Source organism: Strix aluco, chromosome 1 (genome assembly GCF_031877795.1).
Source record: "Strix aluco isolate bStrAlu1 chromosome 1, bStrAlu1.hap1, whole genome shotgun sequence".
Lineage (NCBI taxonomy): Eukaryota > Metazoa > Chordata > Aves > Strigiformes > Strigidae > Strix > Strix aluco.
Window position 1 is genome coordinate 6,972,137 of NC_133931.1, and position 22,716 is coordinate 6,994,852.

Genomic DNA, 22,716 nt, shown 5'->3' on the forward strand with positions numbered 1-22,716 from the left:
AGGAAGCAGGGCTCCAATACGCATAGTGGTTGCCTCGGAGGACCAAGGGTGACCCCACCCCCTTCCTCCTTTCTCCCCGCTTTATACTCGAGCAGACGTCATATGGTATGGAATATCCCTTTGGTCAGTTCGGGTCAGCTGTCCTGGTTGTGTCCCCTCCCAAGATCTTGCCCACCCCGTCCCACTGCGGGGAGGAAAATGTCAGAAAGAGCCTTGGTGCTGTGTAAGCACTACTCAGCAGTAGCCACAACACCAGTGTGCTATCGACACCCTGCCAGCTCCCAACATAAAACACAGCACCATGAGGGCTGCTACAGGGGAAAACCAATTCTGGCTCAGCCAGACCCAGTACACATGGAAAGTCCTGTTTTATGAATAGTACTTATGCCCTGTCCAACCCCTCTAAATTCTTGTGCTCTGAGGGGCATGGAGGGACTTCTTGCTTGTCACATCAAACTTAGCCTCTTCATATCCTGGCAGCCAATATATGCTTCAATGCAAATCCAAAACCACAGGGTATTATCTCTGACAAAACCTTCTAATCCAGGAGTTCTTGCATCTATAGCAGAAAGTAATTTAAACCTGACAGAGTGCCTGCAACACATCAACAAAACATGGTTTACAATTAGTTGTTGATTTCCATGGTGGTTTCTCAGGCTCTAAGACCATAACCCTATCATGGAAATGCTACCTAAGAAAACCTCTGAGACCCAAAGTAACTCCACACACCATGGTTGCTGGCAGTCCCTGAATGTGAGAGGGCAATCTGTATGTATGCGGCTCTCTGGGTCACTTCCAAAGTACAAAGTACAACTTGGAAACAGATGTTCCCATTGGCAACATTATGAAATCCTCAGCAGCCAAGTGAGTGGCACCTTTGCCTGAACTTGTGGAGATAACAAGTCCACATTGAGAAAACAAAGCCTCCTGCCACAGTTACCATAACACCTGATGTGATGTCACCCCTACAAAAACAAGTTTATCCAACTGTACAGAGCAGGACCAAAGACATCTGCACTAGTGTAACGAATTAAAGTATGTTTGAAAGAACAGGTATTTTAATTTTTGTCTACAATGGCTATTCAATCCTTGCAAAACTTCCTCATTTCCCCCTTCCTGTTTGATTCCCGAGGAGCGATTGAAGGAGCTGGGACTGTTCAGTTTGAGGAGGAGAAGGCTGAGGGGAGACCTCATCACTCTCTACAACTACCTGAAAGGACATTGTAGAGAGGTTGGTGCTGATCTCTTCTCACAGGTGATTAGTGACAGAACAAGGGGGAACGGCTTTAAACTCTAACAGGGGAGGTTTAGACTGGATATTAGGAAAAAATTCTTCACAGAAAGAGTGGTTAGAGAGTGGAATAGGCTGCCCAGGGAGGTGGTGGAGTCACCATCCCTGGATGTGTTTAAGGGTCGTTTGGATGAGATGTTGGGGGATATGGTGTAGGGGAGAACTTTGCAGAGTAGGGCTGATGGCTGGACTCGATGATCCCAAGGGTCTTTTCCAACCTGAATGATTCTATGATTCACATAGAAAATGGCATTTCTGACAGACACGGAAACACTGGTTGAAAAGGACATCAAGATTCTGCTCCACAGTTGTTCTTTGATATGTAAGTTTGCAGGAGTAAATATGCACTTTGCAGTACTGCTGAGATAATACTTGACCGACTGAGAAAAATAAGGTAGACTTAGCTTATTATTCAGTGTAAATAAAGGTAGCACATTCTGAATCTGTGCAAGTCTCAGATTAATAAAATGCTTGTAGTAGCATAGACAGTAAAGAAAAAAGAGATGGGATGTTGCAAGGGTGAATGAATTGTGGTTCATGAACATTTTGTGTGTAGCTCCTGACCAGGATAAGACATCATGACCTGTTGGCAGTAATAGCATGAGGTCTTCTGGGTAAAAAGGAGGAGATCAGCTAGATAAAGGCTGTTGAAGGCAAAAGGAGTTGAAAACCCTGGCAATTGATGGTGTATTCAACTTCACAAGAAAGCAGTGAGAGTATCTACTTCCTCTAAGCCAATGTCACCCTCCCTTTAGTGGAGTGAAGTGTATCATAGATCTTATAAAGATCTTGGTATGTGACTCTGATTCTGTCAGGATGGTTACAAATGACACACAGCATAGACTCCCAACATGCTTGAAGCTAACCTGTAATATAAAGTTAGCACTGTTGAGGATACGTGTGATTCTTCAGCCAGTTCTCCAGACAGTTTAAGTCCAAAAAGTTGAAGCAGTAGCTGAATTTATAAAATAAAACTGAACGTAAAGCACCAAAATAGTAGTTAGGAAGTAAAAACGAGGTGGTTACCAAGCATATTTTACACAGATTCTACTCCATTTCAAAAGTTACAGCTTCTGAAGATCTATAATTGAGCAATTATGAAAGAGAGAAAAGAATGATCATTTGAGTGTAAGTGTTACAGAACAATGATAGGCCATTAATTGAAACACTAATTACCTTTCGTAAGTGTTTTATGAGGCAGACAGCTTCTAACATAGTGCTAGAAGCAACACTCAGGGCATTATTTCCATCAAAGCTTTTTGGATGAACTGCACTATTGTTTGTAGTTTATCTAACCTTAAACAGTGTGCAAATTTGGATACATTTTTCTGTGGAGCAATCTCTCATTTTTATCTTGCATTTACTTCTCAATGCAGAAACTGTTTCCTACCTCTGCTACTCACAATTCTTGGAAGTTTACTCTGACTGTAGTGTTGTTATGAATACGGAACTTTAGCTGGACTAGAAAAAGGTAGCCTAGGTGAGCCTACTCACGTAAACATACCTACTGAAAAGAGTGAGCCTAGTCTCATGAATAAGTGTTTGCCAGTATTCCCCGTGGAGGTTCCAGAACTGGTCCAATGAAGGCAAAAAGACCTCCTGAAGATAATTACTGATATTTAATGACAATAACATTAGGAGACTCAAGACGCTGGAATTAAATGTCTCCCTTGCAGATGAAATAACATATGGATATGATTAATAGTGTTTATAAAAGCAACTTCATAAAAAAGAATTTATTTGGCATTTCAAAGATTATTTTTTTAACTGTGTATGCTTCTTTATGATAGAAATAAATGATACATGTTCATTATAAATGAACTTACACATTTAACTCATGAATTGTCTCTTTGTTTCTGCTAATACACATTGCTCTCTTCGAGACTGGGAAGTTTGGCAAGCAGTAGTCTTGACATCTGACTTATTATTACATTTTTGGTGGTCTTTGTCCCAAGGCCTTTAATGTTGAACCCAAGTTTGGCTCATATGAAATCTGTTTCTTGGAACCATAAAGATGGACAGATGCTTTGGACCCCTTATTTGCCTATAAGGTTTTCTGTGCATATATATGCAAATTAGTGTTCTTAGTGTAACTATTATGAAGTTCTAGCATTGTTTAGAATTACATTTTCTTTATTCTTAACAACTACTTGTTATTTTGAATAATCATATAAAAATACCACTTATGATTATATTTTACTCTGCTGACATTAGGGACTGCAAATCTGGTGAACCTGGTCTGGGAAGCTCTGTGCCTTAAGGACTGGTCCAAAAAACATAGTGATTTTACAGAGGAATAGTCATCATATATTGCTTGATAAATATCCAAGGTCTCACACAGGACAAATACTTAGTCTCATAGATAGGTAATGACTGAGGAGCTAGCAGGGGTATTAATAACATCTGACTGTGGAACTAGCTAGAGGAATAATTTCTTCTTAGCACAGTGTTTATTCTTTAAGTGGAAGTTGCATACACACCTCATAAACCAGATGCACTGCTGTGGAATTAAAAAGCGGTTTATATCAAGAATGCTTGGCAGTAAGGCGATACTGGAGAAGATCCTGATATGACCTATAATGGTGCCAGGAACAGCATTGCTATGGTATTTACCCATACACCACTTTTAAGAGAACAGTGAGATAAGGATATGGCATAATTTTCTTTGATTGAGGGAGTTGACACACACGTTACACACACCCCATAATCTACAAATGTGTTTTACAGGCTCAGTGGCAAGTGTTGAAGGTCTCAGGACTCACCTAGCAAAATAAATGAGCAAGAAAGGACCTGAGGCTGGCCTAGCAACAAATTTGTTTCACCTGATTTGAACCTAATTTATTGATAACACAACCAGACTGAGACAGTTGTAAAGACTCGCAACAAGTAGGAGAGAAACAGAAGTGGAAAAGAAGGTACTGATCTAACATGGCCAAGGAGCAGACACAGGACTCAGTGAACATCACCAGAACGTGAACTCCTCCACAAAAATATGGAAGATGAACTTGAACCCTAACTTTGCTTATTTGTAGTAGACACAGGGTTGCTTTAACATATTTATGGCTGTTCATCACAAAATCAAACCTTGGATGTCTAATATGTCACTCTGTGTTTTGAAGGCGGTTTGCAGTAAGTCAGACTACCTATTAGTAAATTCATTCTTCCCACCTTCTTTATAAAACAACTGGAGAGGGAGCAGAAAATATTCACCCAATTGGCAGGTCTGATTGGTGAGCTATCCTCTTTTACTATTTTTTTTTTCTGTTTCATTTTTTACCAATAATAATAGTTACTGAATTTTTTACAGGAGTGCTTAAGGAGGTTAGATCTAGACCACTAAACATGTTTAAGCATGGTAATGTTTACCTTCTAAGGACCCTAAGCTCTAGTGGTGTGCTGAGCTGCACCACACCATAGTAATGGGGTAAACAGATTTAAAGGGGGTTGACTCTGGACTCATCTTATGAGCCATCCTATTAGAGCCAAGGCAAGACAACCTTTCATAGAGAAAAATGTGTGAGAAAACAATCTCAAATTACAGTAGTGTTAAAAATGACAAAATTTAAGTGATGATCTACTAAACTTGTTAAAAGGGTATTTCTATGAGAAAACAACGCTTTAAAAGAGGCAAAGTTGTAGACATGCTTGAGGAAAATATTTTGATCACAGTGAAAGAAGAGGATTTGGTGGCTTCCTTACAGAGATACGCTGTGGGTAATCTGATAATTCGTAGAGTTTAGCACTATCTGAATTGCAGATTTGGATTCTGAAAATAAAATAACTCAGAACACATTTTTTCATTGTTTTAATTGGAAATATGAGAAAAAAATCCTAACACCAAGGCTGTTTTCTCAAACTGATATTTCTCATTACCTCATGTTTTTGAATCATTGGAACACTCTGGTGATGGAATTTGTTCTGCATTTATGATGTGGAATCTCACCTCCTGGATGTGAAATAGTATCAGAAATAGCGTGGCCAGCAGGGACAGGGAAGGGATCTTGCCCCTGTACTCGGCACTGGTGAGGCCACACCTTGATTACTGTGTTCAGTTTTGGGCCCCTCACTACAAAAACGACATTGAATGACTCAAGCGTGTCCAAAGAAGGACAACGAAGCTGGTGAAGGGTCTGGAGCACATGTCCTAGGAGGAGCGGCTGAGGGAACTGGGGTTGTTTAGTCTGGAGAAGAGGAGGCTGAGGGGAGACCTCATTGCCCTCTACAGCTACCTGAAAGGAGGGTGCAGAGAGCTGGGGATGAGCCTCTTTAACCAAGTAACAAGTGATAGGACAAGAGGTAATGGCCTCAAGTTGTGCCAGGGAAGGTTTAGACTAGATGTTAGGAAACATTTCTTTACAGAACAGGTTGTTAGGCGTTGGAATGGTCTGCCCAGGGAGGTGGTGGAGTCCCCATCCCTGGAGGTGTTTAAGAGTAAAGTTGACTTAGAGCTTAGGGATATGGTGTAGTTGGGATCTGTCAGTGCTAGGTTAACGGTTGGACTAGATGATCTTCAAGGTCCTTTCCAACCTAGATGATTCTGTGATTCTACGTGGAACATAACTTCATTCTAGGAGAGGATCAAGCATATTCTGGTATACTGAATGGTTTCTTAATGAGGAAAAAAAAAAAAAAGAAAAAAACCAGCAAAATTAACATTTCATCTTTGAAAAGTGAGTTTTCCATTGAAGAACTTCTCAAATGATCACCAGACCCACAAGGTGTTTTAACCATAGAGGTTGTCCTTATGTGCTACTTGACTGCAGCACAGATAACAGGCCCTGTCCCAATGGGTATAGCATTTATTACCTCGGCATTTATTAATCTGCTTAAGCAAGCAGAATAAAACAATCATCTTTTCATTGACATCAGTGAACTCTGATAAGTCCTCAAGATCATCTGTGTTGTAAACTTCTTCACATAGGTTTGATTCCTTGATCTGCCTAAGGTTACCATTAGGCAAAGAGTCTTTTCTACGCATTCAGAGTGCAGAAGAAGAGATTCCTTGGCCTGCACTCTCTAGTCAATCAAAAAGAAATCTTGACAGGTCCCATGAAGACCAGCAAATCAGATGCTGTTGAATCAAATACTCCTAAAGCGTTATACAATCTTCTGACAACATGAGCTTGATAAACACAAAAAGCCCTAGAAGAATAGTGTATGTAGATGGTTAAATTCCAGATTCTGGCATCTCATCTCCGCTCTCACCAAGGAAACATCTTAATGGCCACTGGCTCTGATGAGCTGGTGCTCACACAACAGGAGGTGAGAGAAAGGGAGAGAAAAAAAGCACAATGAATCAAGCACCTCATCAGTAACAGGAGGCAGACAGAGCCAAGGTGTGACATATATCGCAGTTCTGCTTTTGCAAATTGCTTTGCTAATTAGTAGTCAAACTAAAATAACAGATTCTATGAGTTTTACCACACTTCCCCATAATACACACATCCTCATAATACAGTTGTATTGTGCTTCTCCAGTGTCCTACTGAGATGAATGGGAAAAGCCAATCCCACTGTACTAATTTAAAACACAGGGAAATGCTTGACGCAAGGATTACAGCCAAATAAATCTGTGCTGTGTCAGGGTCAATAGGAGAGGGAGGTATGTGAGACTGGGAGAGAAAAGGATATAAGACAAAGAGAGAAAAGAGAATCATAGATTCAGAGACTACAAAACCCTATTGTGATCCAGTCTGACCCATGTAACACAGGTGATAAAATTTTACCTGGTAGTTCCTGAATCAAACTCAAGAGCTTGAAGCTGAACTACCAAAGATAGCTGAACTATCCTTTAGAGATATAATCAGTCTTGAAAGAATTGAAGTGAGGGAGAACTTATCTCAACTCTTGGTTAAAGCAAGGGAGAGCAGAAAAACAAAAAAGGAAGAGAAATAGCCCTGCAGTGTAGGAACACTGAAGAACTTCCATCAAAACATGGATCTCCTGAAAAAAGTGGTTTGGAGCCAGACTTCTCTCAGTGAAAGGCTAACAGGAAATGAGCACAAATTGAAATACAATTAATTCTGTTTAAGAAAACACATTTTTACTGTGAGGATAGTTGAATTAGTTGAATACTAGAACTAACCAGCCCAGAGAAGCTGTGGCATTTTCATCCTTGGAGATATTCAAAACTGGACTGTATGTGGCCACAAGCAACCTGTTCTAGCTGACCCTGCTTTGAACAGGGGATTGGACTGGACAATCTCCAGAGGTCCATTACCACCTTAATAATATTGTGATTCTTTGAGTGAAAGGATATCTAGTTTGTGAAGGTATCAGGTTAATGTTTATTCAGCATAAAAGCAAAGACAATAGACAGAAAAAAATAATAAATCACACCTAGATACACCAGCTGACCCAATCAGGAGACAACACGGTCTCATGGTCTCAGATCAGAGGTTGAGAGGCTATACTGGGTTTAGGTGGCAAGGTTTTGGTAGCGCACAGCTGCAGGGGTGGCTTCTGTGAGAAGACATCAGGAACTGACCCCATATCAGACAGACACAGTTCCACCCAGCTCTAAGACAGACCTGCTACAGTCCCATCAGTGATGTTGGTGGTGCCTCTGAGATAACATTGAATCACAGAATCATCTAGGTTAGAAAAGACCTTAAAGATCACCTAGTCCAACCATTAACCTAACACTGACCGTTCTAACCGTTCTCAACTACACAACATATTTAAGAAGGAGGCAAAAATGTTGTGCAGCAGCTGTGAAATAGAAGCGATAAAATATGAGAAACAGCCATGCAGATACCAAAGTCAGTGGAGGAGAGGAGGAGGTGCTCCAGGAGTTGGAGCAGAGATTCCCCTGCAGCCTGTGGTGCAGCCCATGGTGAGGCAGAATGTGGCCCTGCACCCATGGAGGTCCATGGTGGAGAAGATCTCCACCTGCAGCCCGTGGGGGACCCCACACTGTAGCAGGGGGATGTGCCCTGAAGGAAGTTGCAGCCTATGGAAGGAGACCCACGCTGGAGCAAGTTTTCTGGCAGGAATTGTAGTCCATGGGGGACTCATGCTTGAGCAGTCTGTTCCTGAAGGACTATGTTGTGGAAGGGACACACACTGGAGCAGCTCTTGAACTGCAGCCTGTGGGAAGGACCCACACTGGAGAAGTTCATGAAGGACTGTATAGCTTAGGAAGGATCCCCATGCGGAAGCAGGGGAAAAGTGTGAGGAGGAAGGAGTAGCAGAGACAAGGTGCTATGAACCAACCACAACCCCTGTTTCCCATCTGCTGCACTGCTTTGAGGGGAAAGACATAGAATAGTCTGGAGTGAAGTTGAGCTTGGGAAGAAGCGGGAGTGATCAACAACATGATATACTTTTGTTTGGTTGTTTTTTTTTTTTCTCATTATCCTACTCTGTTATTAATAGGCAATAAATTAAATTAATCTTCTCTAAATCAAGTCTGTTTTGGCCATGACAGTAACTGATGAATGATTTCCCTGTCCTTATCTTGACCTACAAGTTTTTTGATCTTGTTCTCTCTCCCTGTTCTGCTGAGGAGGGGGAGTGAGAGAGCAGCTTGGTGGGCACCTGGCAGCCAGCCAAGGTGAACAAAGCACAGGGACTATTGAGGGAACCACTCAAGGTATTGAGAGGGTTCAACCAGCACCTCATGGGCTTTAATGTCCACCAGATTTGGCTTCCCTTAGCAGTAGGTGTGCACCTCTGAATTCGGAATAGCTACCTGAACATGTTTGTCTTAGCAGTTCCCTGGTTGCTTTGTATATACTTGAGCTATAGCTTATGCTCCAGCTTTTTCAAAAACAATATGTTTGAATGCACTGCAGTCAAGCACAACAATGGTAAGAGTATGGAACAAATGCAGCAAAGTCTTTTTCTGGAGCTCATCAAAATATTTGCAAGTATAAAACATGTAGCATCAAATCAACCCATTCTGGGGGTGCTCAGCAGAGCACAACCTATTTTCTTTTAATGTGTGTTGGTATCAGCAGATATATGGCACAATGAAGAGCTGCAAAGATATACTCAACCTAGCTCTGCAAGATGGAAGCCACTTTATTTATCCACAAATTTTATCAATCACATTTATTCTGGGCTGACACACTTCAGTAAGAAGGCTGGAACCCCTTCTTCTAGGCTTTCTTGTGAAGAGGTCATCTTGCTGCCTCAGTATTGTTTGCAATCACCCACACAGGCACCATGTTGTCACATATCTAGTCTGTATATATACTATTCACCCTCATCTTCAAAAGTTTTGAAGGAGGAAACCACGTAGATATATTATATTCCCTCACACAAGATCACTAACAGTTTCTATGGTTCCTAGAACACAGCAGCCAGTGATTTAGCTTCTGTCCCAGCAGTGCAGAGAACAGCATATTTTCATTGTTGCATGCTCCTCCTGTGCTCATTTTTCCTCTCTTGAAGGACAGTTGGTCTTGAAGGGCGATTGTTTATGTAGCTTTTGTTTTTGCAAGGTGGCTGACTTGTTTCTCTTCTTCACATAAAGCCCACTTCTTTGTGTATCATTCTTCTGAAGAAAAGTTTTGTTATTCATCAAAACAACAAACTAGTCTTCTACTAATGTCAAAACCATGAAAGAATTCCTTTGTGAGCTTCAGGTTTAAGCTCCTTTTTTCTTTTCTCTCTATAAGTCTTTTACTCTTTCCTGCATAGAAGTTTATTCAAGACTGTGCTATTTCTTAGTCTGGTGGTCAGAGTGGGACCCTATGAGTTGTTTGTAACTCAATTCTCTTACTTTCCAAATAAGTGGTTCAATCACTGTTCTCTAAACAGAGGCACCCAGGGGTTTGTTTGCTTCTTTTTACTAGCTGGACCTAGCACAGTGGTTTTCCATTTCTTGATTTGTGGAATTCTGTGTCTGAGAGCCTTATAACCTGCAAGAGAAAAGTGACCTATCAGACTTGTGTTCTCTTTACAGGCACTGACATTTCTGCTTATGAAAGGTATAGCATTCTACACATCAGAAACAATTAAAACCAACTTATTTAAACAGCTCCTTCACCAGCATGTAAAACCAATGAGTTTTCCTCCAGAAATACCCAAGTTCTTTATACTGTCAAAGGCAAGAGTAAATGCAGAGTCTGCCAGAAGAATTTTGCTGGACCACATGCCCACTGTCCAGACATTGTGATGTTCTTTAACTTGAGCCCCGAAAATAATATTTTGAATAATACCTCAGAGAGAGGAAATTTTAGTGCTTAAAAGTATGTGACAACAGACTTTGATGCCTCACAGAATGAGTTGCAGTTCAGGTGCTATAGCAACCACATTCTTTTGTGAGTCTTGTTCCCTCTCCTTTCCACAGTGATGCCAGAATGGAACTGGAATGGTAGACTTCTTCACTTACACCTCAGGGAGAGCCTGTAAGATGAGTGACTGCACAAAACCAGAACAATGCTTGTGCTTTGCGAATAGTATGAACTCTGTTCATTTTGATAACTTTACAAGAATATACTTTCAGTTTTAAGGAAAAAAAATAAAAGCTTACAAGGTCTCATAAATCACAGACCAAGAGAATGGCTTTGCCTCTCACAGACAGATGTTCTTTATACATAAGCCCATCTCTTTGAAATAGGACAGGGAGAGAAAGAAGGATTGGCTTTTACATGATGTCTTGACTGTTCTTCATTACGGCATCTTCAGGGACCTGCTTCACCTGCTAATCAGAATTACATAACATTAGGGATGTATATAGGCAGCATCTTTTTCACTCCTCTAGCCATGTATAGACATGGAAAAGGGTTACCATCCTCCTCTGTCATGATTTGACCTGCTAGTCTTGCACAGTGCTAAAACTGAAGTGTTTATTGGTCCTTGTTAGCACAATATTGGAGCACCTAATAAAGTTAATGGTTTCTGTCTCCAAAACAGGAATGAAACAGAACAGAGCCATTAACTGGTGACTAGGAACAGAGCACAACAGCTTGCCCGGCATTGTATTGGAAGTCTGCTCAAGAGCAGAGCCTGGAGTCAGACCCTCAGCCAGCTGTTTGGCAGATACCTGGAAAGAAATTAAGCAGCATTTTTGAAAGATAGGGTCAAAAAATCTGTTCCAAATCACGCTCCTCAAAATCTGTGACCATAGTTACAAAGTCTAGGTCTGAGTGTCCGATATCATTCAGAAATCCTCAGTAGGCTGGGAACCATTGCAAAAAAAAAGTAATCTGTTGAAATAAGTCATCATAAGCAATGACAGTATAAGGTAACAGGTTAGATTTTGGTGCTCTATGTGTCTGCTGCACTTGGACGGACTGTGTCTCAGGTATTCAAAGGACAAAAAAAGATATGTTCTGGATTTAAATGACCATTATTCAAGTCACTAGTACAGTGAGTGTTTTATGCATAATTTTTTAAGTGACTGTAATCACTAAATGAATTAGGCTATAATGGAATTACAATCCTTTAAACAAAGAGGGGGAGAGGGCATCCTTCTTTAAAAGCCTGGGAAGGAAATTAAAGGTTGCTTATTCAAGAATAACAGCACCTAGAGAGAAAATAACGAGAATTAGATCCATTGTAATAAAGTATCTCTGAAATGTTCATTAAGCCAACTATGTTTTCACTCTTGTTTATTTTCTTTAATTTCTAAATTGACCTCTTTTCATGATCAGGCAGGAGCTTTTTAAAAAATCTATTAACCGAATAAATAATACCATATAGGAACTTTTTAATTCCATCTGTCCAAATCAGTTTAAATTCAACAGTATTCCTCAGAATGCCTAAATGTACATGTGAATGTTTTATAAGATATCATAGTGGACAGTGTATGTATAAAAAAAAGGCTGCCTTTGCTGGACTGAGTCATGAATGTTCTTTTGGTTTTGTTGTGCTTCTGAGAACCAGGAAAGGTAAGTGGGTTTTGTTGTTGCTGTTGTTTTTTCCTCATTTTGTTTATCAGGTGTTTTTGGGAGCTGACCAATTACAGTTGCAGCTGTACATGAATTTAAAGAGTCTATAAAAAGTTCTTCTGCTGCCTTCCTGATACATTGCACCTGATATATAATAGTTTATAAGCCTAGTTCCAGTCTCACATGCTGCCTATATTTCTGCTGTAAGGAACCCTCTGAATTCATATGTTCTCCTGCATTGACGCTGCTCAGTGAAAACAACTATTTGTTTATTTTCGAACTCATGAGGTCTCACTCTGGCCACAGTCCCCCAGTGTTTCACTGTCTTTGATGCACTGGTCCTCACAGCCAAGGAGTCAGAATGAGTTGAGTCCAATTAACAATATTTCTTCTTATATTGGAAACTAAACTTAAACTATTATTGTGAAGTTTAGTTGGACTCAAATGGGAATTGAATTAAGATGTTTCTAATTACAGTTGATTCGGAAGCAGAACTTCTACTGAATTGGAAACCTTACTAGTTCAACTATTTGCCCTTGACACTTTTAGAACCGGAAAGTGCTGGAATTGCTGTTTTAATCAGAAATGACAAAAATAATAAGTAGCCTACTCAGGGCAATACTAAAAATCTGCAGAATAAAATCTTTTTTTTACATGCACTATAAATGCTTATAAAACTGAAATTTTTTCTTTCTCAAAAAGATCTGAAACTCATCCTCAGATAAACTGTCTGATGTGACTAAACAGAATTTTGCCCAGCAATGGTAGTCCCAGTTGGATGCTTCACACTTTTCATATATTTGCTTCAAAATAAATAATGATACATGGATAGACATTGAAATCAATTACAGTAGAGCTGATAAAATAACATGCTTTATGTTTCTACAGGAAATTTTAACTGTTTTGTGGTTTTCTTTTCAATAAATTTTTGGATTAGGGTTAAGGAGGGAAATTTAAATCAAATCCAGAACTAATTCTTTTTTTCCCCTTCTTTCCTTTCTCTGAGACTGTTTATGTGAGAAAAGAATTTGCCTCAGATTTGTTATTATAAAAACTCTAAGTTTTAAATGGCAACTATCCTGTGAAAGTAATTTTTACTGTCATTGAACATGGCTGTCATTGATTTCACAGAGCAGTGGATACAAACCTTGTATTTTCAATTAGTGAAGGCTGTGGAGATGGGACTACAGTAGAATTATAGAATGGTTTGGTTTAGAAGGGACCTTAACAACCATCTAGTTCCAACCCCCCTGCCATGGGCAGGGACACCTTCCACTGGACCAGGTTGCTCAAAGCCCCGTCCAACCTGGTCTTGAACACTGCCAGGGAGGGGGCAGCCACAGATTCTTTGGGCAACCTGTGCCAGTGCCTCACCACCCTCGCAGTAAAGAATTTCTTCCTCACATCTAATCTAAGTCTACCCTCTTTCCATTTAAAACTGTTACCTCTCATTCTATCACTACGCTCCCTGATAAAGAGTCCCTCCCCATATTTCCTGTAGGTCCCATTCAAGTACTGGAAGGTTCCTATAAGGTCTCTCTCGAGCATTCTCTTCTCCAGGCTGAACAACCCCAACTCTCTCAGCCTGTCCTCATAAGGGAGGTGCTCTGGTCCAGTCCCTTGATCATCTTCATGGCCTCCTCTGGACCTGCTTGAGCAGATCCATGTGCTTCTTATGTTGGGGGTCCCAAAGCTGAACACAGCACTGCAGGTGGGGTCTCATGAGAGAGGAGTAGAGGGGGAGAATCACCTCCCTCAACCTGCTCGTCACACTTCTCTTGATTCAGTCCAGGATACAGTTGGCTTTCTGGGCCGTGAGTGCACATTGCTGGCTCATATTTAGTTTTCTGTCCACCAATACCCCCAAGGTCTTCTCCTCAGGGCTGCTCTCAATCTCTTCTATGCCCAGCCTGTATCTGAGCTTGGGATTGCCCCAACCCATGTGCAGGACTTTGTACTTGGCCTTGTTGAACTTCATGAGGTTCACACAGGCCCCCCTCTCCAGCCTGTCCAGGTCCCTCTGGATGACATATCCCTTCCCTCCAGTGTGTTGACCGCACCACACAGCTTGGTGTCATCGGCAAACATGCTGAGGGTGCACTCGATCCCACTGTCCATGTCACCAACACAGATGTTAAACAGCGCCAGTTCCAATACCGACCCCTGAGGAATGCCACTTGGTTACTGCTCTCCACCTGGACATCGAGACATTGACTGCAACCCTTTGAGTGTGACCATTGAGTGGTCCACCTGTCAATATCCACTTCTCTCCAATTGAGAGATAAAGGTGTCATGCGGGACAGTGTCAAATGCTTTGCACAGGTCCAAGTAGATGACATCAGTAAAGATAAAGGAGTTTAAGTGGTCAAAAAAGCTCTTTTTCCCAGCAAACTGAAATTTCTTAATGTAACCAATTAGTACAATATATACCCATCTATCTAGATATCTATGTAGTACAAAGATATCTATGTAGGTAAATTCTGGAAATATGTGCTGGCAAAATGTGTTATTTTAAAAATGAGATATGAAGTGTTATTCTTGTCAGTTAAGGTCATTGATTTTCTTTGATTTGCAGTAATGCAATTGGAATGATAGTTTCATCCATATATCAATTATTTTCTAAGTCCATTCCATTTCCATTGTGGGTTTGCATCTGTCTTTTCATTAAAAATAAGCCAAACAACAGTGCTGCTCAGGGGAGAGTGTCTCATCAACTGAGCTTCACAATTTTTTCTCTCATAATTTTTTGTGCATTATTGTTGTTCTTTTAATTTGCTTTAGATTTTTCCCCTAACAAAAATTTCCCAGTGTATTGGGTTTGCATGGCAAGATTTTGGTAGTAGGGGAGCTATAGGTATGGCTTCTGTGAGAAGCTGCTAGAAGCTTCCTGTATGTTCACTAGAGCCAATGTCAGACATCTCCAAGATGGACCCACCACTGGCCAAGGTTGAGTCCATCAGCAACAGTGGTAGCACCTCTGGGATAATGTAGTTAAGAAGAGGGAGAAAAAAACCCTGCCCAATGGCAACTGCAAACAAAGAAAGCATTAAGACTGTGTGAGAGAAACAACTCTGCAGACACCAAGGTCAGTGAAGAAGGAGGGGCAGGAGGTGCTCCAGGCACCAGAGCAGAGATTCCCCTGCAGCCCGTGGTGCAGCCCATGGTGAGGCAGCTGTGCCCTGCACCCATGGAGGTCCATGGTGGAGCAGATCTCCACCTGCAGCCCGTGGGGGACCCCACAGGGGAGCGGGGGGATGCCCGAAGGAGGCTGTGACCCCATGGGAAGCCACACTGAGCAGGCTCCTGGCAGGACCTGTGGCCCCATGGAGAGTGGAGCCCACGCTGGAGCAGGTTTTCTGGCAGGACTTGTGACCCCGTGGGGGACCCACGGTGGAGCAGTCTGTGCCTGAAGGACTGCACCCTGTGGGAGGGACACACACTGGAGAAGTACTGCAGCCTATGGGAAGGTCTCATGTTGGAGAAGTTCATGGAGGACTGTCTCCAGTGGGAGGGACCCCACCCTGGAGCAGAGGAAGAGTGTGAGGAGTCCTCCTCCTGAGGAGGAAGGAGTGATAGAGACAACATATGATAAACTAACTGCAACCCTCATTCCTCATCCCCCTGAACTGCTGGAGGAGTTAGAGAATTCAGGAGTAAAGATAAAAAAACCTGGGAAGAAAGGAGATGTGGGGGAAGGTGTTTAAAGATTTGGTTTTATTTTCTCATTACCTTACTCTGATTCTGATTGACAAGAAATTAATTTTCTCAAGTTGAATCTGTTTTGCCCATGATGGTAATTGGTGAGTGATCCCTCTGTCCTTATCTCGACCTATATTTTCTCTCCCCTATCCAGCTGAGGAGGGGGAGTAATAGAAGAGCTTTGGTGAGCACCTGGAATCCAGCCAGGGTCAATCCACCACAATAAGATAGTGTTAGAAGAATCCTCATATTAGATTTTTGTCTGGGTCTTTGAAGTCAAATGCAGTCTGATGTTTACCTCTAAGTCAGATTTATATTTACCTCTTACACACATGTTTTTTCCCTGCTGTTTCTCAAATATCATTTCTTGCCTTTTCTCCATTCAAGAGGTGTGCATGTGTATGAGTGAGACAAGCTATTAGTCTGATCTACAAAGACTGTTACATCTGGAGGAAAAAAAAAACAAAAAAACCCCAAAAAAAACCAGTTTCATTTGTTCTGGGTGACTTTCTGTTAGTTTCCTTGAACACATTAACACTGGTTCTCTTGGAATGGACTTAGGCATTCCCTTTAACTGTGTTGTTACCAAACAAATTGTTTTCAATAAGTTTAAGAGAGTCCTGTTAGGAAGAAGAGGAGCACACAAAATAAAATAAAAAAACATACAAAAAAACTCCCCACAACAAAAACCTGTGCTTAAGTTACTGTATTTTCATCTTTAGAAGGCTGACAGATATTTCACCTAATCATTTAACAAACTGCCTTCATAACAGTTCTGTGTAACGGGGATGAGCTGAGGGTGCTGTGGGAGTCTTAAATCACATTTTCATTGCTTTAGTCAGTCTGAATTGGTGCCCAGATGTTATTAGAGTCTAGTTCTTTGTGTGTTACAAACAAAGATTAGAGCTGTGCAAAACTCAACCTTCACAGCATTTATACAAAGATTTTCTTTACTTTCCTTATTTGTGGATTCTCTACTTTCCCAGATTTACTTTCTGTCTGACATTTCAGTTAGGGAACAAGTGGTAGGATAATCACTATAGTATCTGGGAAAAAGGACCCTTTCACTCCCTTAGGGGTCAACAGTGTACTCAAGACTATAAATAGAGAAACTGTAGGCACCAGAGAGGACTGAACCAAGTCCCATGCATTTCAGCTAAGGAAATGACATGGCCACAGAGAACCTGTAGATGATTGTATCATTTTTTATGGACATCTAAGAGAGAAAGATATGATCACATTTCCCAGGCCTATTACATCTATTTGGAAATTTTCAGTAGAGACTGGGTGGGGTTTTTCTTTTTCAAGAAAGTTTTGGTTTTCAGAAATTGTGTTTTTATTGGTCAGAAGTGTGACTTTCCTTCAAAAATCCCAACTTTTCATCAAAGCATACCCAGATCATCTTACCTGAAAGAATTCTGGGGGGGAAAAAAAAAAAAAAGAAAACTGTCCTAGGAGGAGAAGGAGAGGCTGACAGATAATGAAATATTTTCCTCAAAAGATTAAGGGAAAAAAATCCACCACCTTCCTGTTCTTACTTGCCTCTTGTTCACACATAGGAGTACAACTCCCAGCTCATTCTCTCTCCATACCCCAGGACCTCATTTATTTCCAGCAGTGCCCTGTGGACGGTCACCAGCTTTGGCACTCCTCCATCCAATGCAAAGCTCAGTGGATTGGCCTGATTTGTGTCTGCTCAGACTCACCTGGTTCTGAGTGAAGTAAACCCACAGTAGGAGAAAGAGAGTGTGAATTTATATCACAGATATCATTTCAGATACTTGCAAGTCCCTTCTTCAAAGAATCATGTTAGAAGTGCACTCTCCAGGTCCTGCCTATAAAAGTGTCTTTGACAAAACCCTTCATATTCCCCTCACCTGATGGATAGTATCTCATCTAATGGGAGAGAATAAATTTGGGAGGTCTGGGGAGACTGTATATATTAGTGCTATATGACACCTTTATTTTTATCTAGATCTGAAGAAAAGAGAGACAGCAATATCCTTTGATGTAATACTGTCAAGATTTAGGGAAAGAAATTTATAAAAAACTAAAATTTGTTGAAGCAAGGAGCCTCTGTTTGATATATGTTTATGGAACACCTACTATGATGAGTTGCCTGTCTGCTGCTTAAGATCTTGCATTCTTGTGATTTTAATAACAGTTAATTGTAATAATTTGTACTTTATCTGAAAAGTGAGATGCCTGGGTGTGGTGAGTTGACCTTGGCTGGACAACAAGCCACTCTATCACTCCCCTCCTCAGCAGGACAGAGGGGGAGGAAATAAGATGGAAAAAAAAGCAACTTGTGGATCAAGATGAATGCAGTTTTAGTAAAGTAAATACAAAGGTTGTGTGTGGAAACAAAGGAAAACAAAAGATTTATTATCTACTTCTCATCAGCAGGCGATCTCCGGCCCCTTCCCAGGAAACAGGGTTTCAGTACATATAGCAGTTGCTCTGGAAGACAAACTTTGTAAATAACAAATGTCCCCCTTCCTCCTCCTTTCTCTTAGCTTCTATTGCTGAGTAGATGTCGTATGCTATGGAATATCCTTTTGGTCAGTTTGGGTCAGCTGTCCTGGTTATGTCCCCTCCCAAGATCCTGTCCATCCCCAGCCTAATGGTGAGGGGGGAGTGTTAGAGAGACAGCCTTCATGCTGTGCCAGCACTGCTCAGCAGTAGCCAAAACACTGGTGTGTTATCAACACCTTTCTAGATACCAATACAGAGCACAGTGCTATGAGGGCTGCTGTGGGGTAAAATTAACTCCATCTCAGTCAAACCCAATACACTTATCATATGCATGAGTTTCTGCTTTCACCTTTCAAAATTATTTATAGTAGAGCTGTGCATTTTCCCATGAAGTTCATGAGTGCCATGCATTTCAAACCCACAAGTTGGCTGCTTTGAGACCTTTAGCTTCTATGTCTCATTTTGATCAGAGGCAGGTGTCTGTAGAAACAACACCCAGCTTTGCAGCTCAATTGCCTTAAGGCTGATTAATCCAGAAGGAGTGCAGACAGCTAAATACCTTATTTACCAACTTCACTGCTGACTGAATGTAAGTCCATGATGTCATAAAAAAAAGATGTTACTTTACATAGTGTTACAGTTTTGCAATATGCAGACAAACAGTGATATAGTAAAATAATAAAATACCATTTTACTTCCTTGGAATGCAGAGCAGTGATTTACATATTTCTGTTTATAAAAATAATATTGAGGGAATAAAAAAAACAAAACAAAGAAACTTTAAAATGTTTCAGGGATGTTCAAAGATGTCAAAGATATCCCTATTGGTGGATAAGGAATTGGCTGGATGGTCACACTCAAAGGGTTGCAGTCAATGGCTTGATGTCAAAGTGGAGAGCAGTTACCAAGTGGCATTCCTCAGGGGTCAGTATTGGAACCGGCGCTGTTTAACATCTGTGTTGGTGACATGGACAGTGGGATCGAGTGCACCCTCAGCAAGTTTGCTGATGACACCAAGCTGTGTGGTGCGGTCAACACACTGGAGGGAAGGGATGTGCCATCCAGAGGGACCTGGACAGGCTGGAGAGGGGGGCCTGTGTGAACCTCATGAAGTTCAACAAGGCCAAGTACAAAGTCCTGCACATGGGTTGGGGCAATCCCAAGCTCAGATACAGGCTGGGCATAGAAGAGATTGAGAGCAGCCCTGAGGAGAAGACCTTGGGGGTATTGGTGGACAGAAAACTAAATATGAGCCAGCAATGTGCACTCACGGCCCAGAAAGCCAACTGTATCCTGGACTGAATCAAGAGAAGTGTGACGAGCAGGTTGAGGGAGGTGATTCTCCCCCTCTACTCCTCTCTCATGAGACCCCACCTGCAGTGCTGTGTTCAGCTCTGGGACCCCCAACATAAGAAGCACATGGATCTGCTCAAGCAGGTCCAGAGGAGGCCATGAAGATGATCAAGGGACTGGACCAGAGCACCTCCCTTATGAGGACAGGCTGAGAGAGTTGGGGTTGTTCAGCCTGGAGAAGAGAATGCTCGAGGGAGACCTTATAGGAACCTTCCAGTACTTGAATGGGGCCTACAGGAAATATGGGGAGGGACTTTTTATTAGGGAGCATAATGATAGGATGAGGGGCAACAGTTTTAAATGGAAAGAGGGTAGATTTATATTAGATATAAGGAAGAAATTCTTTACTGTGAGTGTGGTGGGAAATTGGAACAAGTTGCCCTGAGAAGCTGTGGCTGCTCCCTCCCTGGCAGTGTTCAAGACCAGGTTGGACCAGGCTTTGAGCAACCTGGTCTAGTGGAAGGTGTCCCTGCCCATGGCAGGGGGGTTGGAACTAGATGGTTGTTAAGGTCCCTTCTAAACCAAACCATTCTATAGTTCTATGAGTCTATGATTCTCTGCTTCTATGATTCTATGATTCTGTGATCAGAAAGCAACTAAATTCTCCTAATCATGTGGGCTTTTAGAGCTCAATTAACTACAAGGACAAGATTGGTAGCTATGTAAGATGTAAAGCTATAACTAAGCTTCCTCATGTAACATACCATTTCCCAAATGCTCCTGAAATATAGCCATTAAAACATTACTCAGACATAACCACTAAAACCCCAATAATCGCACTCCATGAACCTGTTTTCATTGGTGCTGCTCTTTCAGGAAGAACAACTGACATTTGTTTCTTTCAACTCTTACTACTACAATTTGGACAGCATTTCCTTGGAAATATCTTCTTTCTTTGAAAACCATAGACATTTATTTTAACTTCGAAGGTGTAAGCAGCACCCATATTGAGATTTTTCTTAAAATCAGGTGATTATGTGGTCTCTTAATCACTTCCTCTTTGACTTCTCTGAAATGTGTTAAAGGCTTGAATTCCTGCTTTCCCCTATTGTCCTCCTATTTCATTTTCTTATAATTATTACCAAGCAGTGTTTTAACCTTTACAGTAAAACAAAATTTAGGAATATATACTCTCTAGTCTGTGCAATAATAATGTGAGAAGCTGTCCCACGTAGAAACAGCAAATTTTTTCTCCTTTTTCACTCTCGCTCATCTCACTGTCAGCACAGACTGTTCTACCCATGTATTTGCTGGTGTGTGGTAGGTAGCTGCCCCAATGTTTGATTAAATATTGTTGTAGTAAAGTTGAGAATTCCTCAGAAATAAATTGTGAGCATCTAGCTGAAACAAAGTCACCAGGTAACCTGAAGGAAATGTGTTTTACAAATCCCTTCAAATTGCTTTTTCTACATCAGATTGTTGTCATGCATATTACTTCTAGCCATGAAGAGCAATCATCAGCCACTGCAGAATATGTAGCTTTTTTGTATCTGCATTTATCTTTCTCCAAGACCTCGTCATTCAGTTCCAGGTCTGACATGTTATAGTTTCTGACAAAGCCAGTAGTTATTTCTGGAGTCAGATGATTACTTTCCAGTTCTATGTCTTTATATTAAGCTGATGGCCAAGAATATCTTCTTGAAATCATATTAATATTTGTGTTAATGATATAATTTCATTACTACCTTTTTGCCATAGGACACAGCTATTCTTCAGTTTCCTGAATTAGAAAGTTCTGAATTGCTTTTTGGTTATTTAATGTAACCATCTCTAAAGTTTGTAATTATTTAGCAAATGGAATTTTGTTTCTGGAGCTGTTAGCTGTTCTGGGCAAGGCATCCAATGGTGACACAGAAATAATTTCCCCCTTAAATATTTGCTTGTGCATAAGTAGAACCAGGTCTGTACACATATATATAGTTACTTCTAAAATTTAATACAGTATCATTTATGTATTCTGGCCACTATCAGCAATGAAATGGCTACATCTGTCCTCAGTAGCTTCACCGGTCATTTATGATATGTAATGAAGATTTTTTTTTTCCCCCTGAAGAGATACTAGAGAAATTAAATTAAAAAAAAAAAATCTTTATGGACTTTTTTTCCTTTTTTTTCCTCTTTTTTCTATTGCGAAGTAGTTCTTTCTCAGCTGCTGGTGCTGAAACCCACTTCCTATTTTGGGGGCGTTAAAATCAAACTGATTGATGATGATACATATAACTGGAATGAATCTTCCATCACATAACCAAAAATAGTACTAGCACCAAGATATTTGGCAGTGATTATACATTCCTAAAAGACGACTTTTTTTTTAATGGATTTATCTGTTTTATGACCACGATGCCCCAAGTAAAAATTTTGACTATTAAAAAAAAAAAAACAACTTTCCTATATTTTAGAACTACATCCTTGCAACTTTTTTTGGAACTTCTTGATTTTACAAATGTTCTTCAAAATTCTTTCTGATTTATTCAAAAAGCCATTTTAACTTATCCATTATGGTTTTTCAGCTATTACTCTTTGGATCACAGTGGATTCAATGGCTATACCTTAGGGTTCTCATCATACCTAAAGAACCTCATCAATTTATGGATGTGTTTTGATCTGTGCTTCAGTATGTCTTCCAGGTAAGCTTGGGAGGTGTCTGTTCTCTGCTAGCTTGAACAATAAGTTTTGTGGTTTAGATATTTCATATTGACCTGTTTATGAGCAGTCTCATGGTGGTTTGGGATTTTTTTCATCATAGATAGAAATTCCCCCAGAATTACAGAACAGTGTGAAGTAATTGCTTTACATTGCAATACAGTACTTTACGTAACTGGTCAGAGGCTCTGCTACTAGATAGTGCTGTTGACCCCCAAAAACCTGCCTGGACAGAAGCCAGGCAAGAAACTGAGGAAAAGGAAAGTCCTTGTAACAAGTGGTGCATTACTTTCTTTTAAGATATCATAAACTAGACTGGAACAGTTTGAAAACTGCAGTGTGTAGGAGGAAAGGTGGAGCAGGATCCATTGCCCACAGTAGACCACACAGCTCCTCTGTCAAGATGTCAGAGGGA

At 40.8% G+C, this 22,716-nt stretch overlaps 1 long non-coding RNA gene across 1 annotated transcript in view; it reads left to right on the forward strand.

Annotated features, from left to right (window-relative positions):
• LOC141932643 (uncharacterized) overlaps positions 1 to 22,216 on the forward strand; it is a 95,519-nt gene extending 73,303 nt beyond the window's left edge. Inside the window, exon 3 of the long non-coding RNA XR_012625872.1 lies at positions 22,169 to 22,216. This is a non-coding gene — a long non-coding RNA (uncharacterized LOC141932643). The remainder of the gene's footprint in view (positions 1 to 22,168) is intronic.
• Positions 22,217 to 22,716: the final 500 nt, after the last annotated feature.